The 3707-nt window shown below is 49.3% G+C and overlaps 1 non-coding gene across 1 annotated transcript; it reads right to left on the reverse strand.

Annotated features, from left to right (window-relative positions):
* Positions 1-3258: 3258 nt before the first annotated feature.
* TRNAV-UAC (transfer RNA valine (anticodon UAC)) lies at positions 3259-3331 on the reverse strand. Its single transcript has one exon. It is a non-coding gene; the product is annotated as a tRNA-Val (tRNA).
* Between the last annotated feature and the right edge of the window lie 376 nt (positions 3332-3707).

Here is a 3707-nt window from a genome sequence, read left to right on the forward strand (position 1 = left end):
AGCTGTAGGGGCATTATACTGTGTGGGCAGCTGTAGGGGCATTATACTGTGTGGTGGCAGCTATAGGGGCATTATACTGTGTGGGGCCAGCTATAGGGGCATTATACTGTGTGGGGCAGATATAGGGGCTTTATACTGTGTGGGGCAGCTATAGGGGCATTATACTGTGTGGGGCAGATATAGGGGCTTTATACTGTGTGGGGCAGATATAGGGGCTTTATACTGTGTGGGGCAGCTATAGGGGCATTATACTGTATGTGGGTATTATACTGTGTGGGGCAGATATAGGGGCTTTATACTGTGTGGGGCAGATATAGGGGCATTATACTGTGTGGGGCAGCTATAGGGGCTTTATACTGTGTGGGACAGATATAGGGGCTTTATACTGTGTGGGGGCAGCTATAGGGGCTTTATACTGTGTGGGGCAGCTATAGGGGCTTTATACTGTGTGGGGCAGATATAGGGGCATTATACTGTGTGGGGCAGCTATAGGGGCTTTATACTGTGTGGGGCAGCTATAGGGGCTTTATACTGTGTGGGGCAGATATAGGGGCATTATACTGTGTGGGGCAGCTATAGGGGCTTTATACTGTGTGGGGCAGATATAGGGGCATTATACTGTGTGGGGCAGATATAGGGGCATTATACTGTGTGGGGGCAGATATAGGGGCTTTATACTGTGTGGGGCAGATATAGGGGCTTTATACTGTGTGGGGCAGATATAGGGGCTTTATACTGTGTGGGGCAGATATAGGGGCTTCATACTGTGTGGGGCAGCTATAGGGGCATTATACTGTGTGGTGGCAGCTATAGGGGCATTATACTGTGTGGGGCAGATATAGGGGCTTTATACTGTGTGGGGCAGCTATAGGGGCATTATACTGTGTGGTGGCAGCTATAGGAGCACTATACTGTGTGGGGGCAGCTATAGGGGCATTATACTGTGTGGGGCAGCTGTAGGGGCATTATACTGTGTGGGGCAGATGTAGGGGCATTATACTGTGTGGGGCCAGCTATAGGGGCATTATACTGTGTGGTGGCAGCTATAGAGGCATTAAACTGTGTGGGGCAGATATAGGGGCTTTATACTGTGTGGGGCAGCTATAGGGGCATTATACTGTGTGGGGCAGATATAGGGGCTTTATACTGTGTGGGGCAGCTATAGGGGCATTATACTGTGTGGGGCAGATATAGGGGCTTTATACTGTGTGGGGCAGCTATAGGGGCATTATACTGTATGGGGGTATTATACTGTGTGGGGCAGATATAGGGGCTTTATACTGTGTGGGGCAGATATAGGGGCTTTATACTGTGTGGGGCAGCTATAGGGGCTTTATACTGTGTGGGGCAGCTATAGGGGCTTTATACTGTGTGGGGCAGATATAGGGGCTTTATACTGTGTGGGGCAGCTATAGGGGCTTTATACTGTGTGGGGCAGATATAGGGGCTTTATACTGTGTGGGGCAGATATAGGGGCTTTATACTGTGTGGGGCAGCTATAGGGGCTTTATACTGTGTGGGGCAGCTATAGGGGCTTTATACTGTGTGGGGCAGCTATAGGGGCATTATAATGTGTGGGGCAGCTATAGGGGCTTTATACTGTGTGGGGCAGCTATAGGGGCTTTATACTGTGTGGGGCAGCTATAGGGGCTTTATACTGTGTGGGGCAGCTATAGGGGCTTTATACTGTGTGGGGCAGCTATAGGGGCTTTATACTGTGTGGGGCAGATATAGGGGCTTTATACTGTGTGGGGCAGCTATAGGGGCTTTATACTGTGTGGGGCGGCTATAGGGGCTTTATACTGTGTGGGGCAGATATAGGGGCTTTATACTGTGTGGGGCAGCTATAGGGGCTTTATACTGTGTGGGGCAGCTATAGGGGCTTTATACTGTGTAGAGGCAGCTATAGGGGCTTTATACTGTGTGGGGCAGCTATAGGGGCATTATACTGTGTGGGGCAGCTATAGGGGCTTTATACTGTGTGGGGCAGCTATAGGGGCATTATAATGTGTGGGGCAGCTATAGGGGCTTTATACTGTGTGGGGCAGCTATAGGGGCTTTATACTGTGTGGGGCAGATATAGGGGCTTTATACTGTGTGGGGCAGCTATAGGGGCTTTATACTGTGTGGGGCAGCTATAGGGGCTTTATACTGTGTGGGGCAGCTATAGGGGCTTTATACTGTGTGGGGCAGCTATAGGGGCTTTATACTGTGTGGGGCAGCTATAGGGGCTTTATACTGTGTAGATGCAGCTATAGGGGCTTTATACTGTGTGGGGCAGCTATAGGGGCATTATACTGTGTGGGGCAGCTATAGGGGCATTATACTGTGTGGGGCAGCTATAGGGGCTTTATACTGTGTGGGGCAGCTATAGGGGCTTTATACTGTGTGGGGCAGCTATAGGGGCATTATACTGAGCATGGTCTAATTTTTCTGATGGGGTTAAGTACGGGCATCGAGCTATGAATGATGTTGACATACGTCAAATGAAATGGGGCTAAGTACAGTAGTGGGGGTCCCAAACAAATATGTCGGCCAAAAGTGGGTCCCGGCCTCAGAAAGTTTGGGAACCGCTGATATAGGGGAACAAGCACCAGACTGTAATGTAAGGATATGCGTCGCGGATTCGCTACAAGCCACAACGCTCTGCCACATCCATTGTATGACGGATTGGCCGATACCACCAGCACCCAAGTACCCCAGTGATTTATAATGGTGTCTTTCGGCGTTCCGTCACTGTAAAGGGAAAAATATTTCTGCATGTAGCGCTATTCTTGATGTCACTATGACGGATGCCACGACAGAGCAAAACAAAAAAACGCGCCGAAATCGGTGATCAGATCGCAACATGTGAGTAGACCCATTGGCAGCAGATACTTACCAGTCTCCAGTTAGCACTATATTTACACTCGTCAGCCGCCAGATAAGATCATTCACCACATAATATACTCGCCCATCAACAGAATGTAGTAAATTGACTATAAAATGAAGGCGATGTATTCCTGTCAGGGGGGGGCTCGTCCGCCCGCCCGAGCCGCATCCTGGTCACACGGAGCTCCGCGCGCTGCTCAGTCTGTCACGTGATTCTCCCGCTGTCACCTCCACGTCTCCCACAACATCCACCTAGAACAGCAGTCCCACGTACAGCAGCCCCAGTATAACGAAATGAGAGATAAGGAAAACAATAATGAAAACAATTACAAATAAAACCCAGAAGAAAACTCCGGAAAGGAGAAATAAACATAAGAGAAAAACATTTGGTTCCACTGGGGCTCGAACCCAGGACCTTCTGCGTGTAAAGCAGACGTGATAACCGCTACACTATGGAACCGCCTGGTGGTGCTGCTCCCTGCTGTATAATATGGGAATGTTTCAGTCTGCATGACGTCACAACGGTTCGTGACTCGCTCTTTCCTCAAAGCTTTCCATTGTTCTGTATGACTCTAGTAATGGACACACGGGTGATCTTTGTGCGATGACTCCCATGGTTTAGGGCATACTGGGAGTTGCAGTTTCACAATCTGTATAGAACAACCGGTTGCAAACCAGGGCATTGTGGTTACTATAGGGGACTGAGACTGTTATTGTGGGGCTGTTTTTTTCAGGGTGTTGTGCCTGTTATTATCAAGTGGGGCACTGCTGTCACTATTATGGGGGCCCTGTGGCTGTCACTGTTATGGGATTATATATGTAGGGCACTGTGACTG

The sequence above is a fragment of the Rhinoderma darwinii genome, chromosome 8 (assembly GCF_050947455.1).
Source record: "Rhinoderma darwinii isolate aRhiDar2 chromosome 8, aRhiDar2.hap1, whole genome shotgun sequence".
In the NCBI taxonomy this organism is placed as follows: domain Eukaryota; kingdom Metazoa; phylum Chordata; class Amphibia; order Anura; family Rhinodermatidae; genus Rhinoderma; species Rhinoderma darwinii.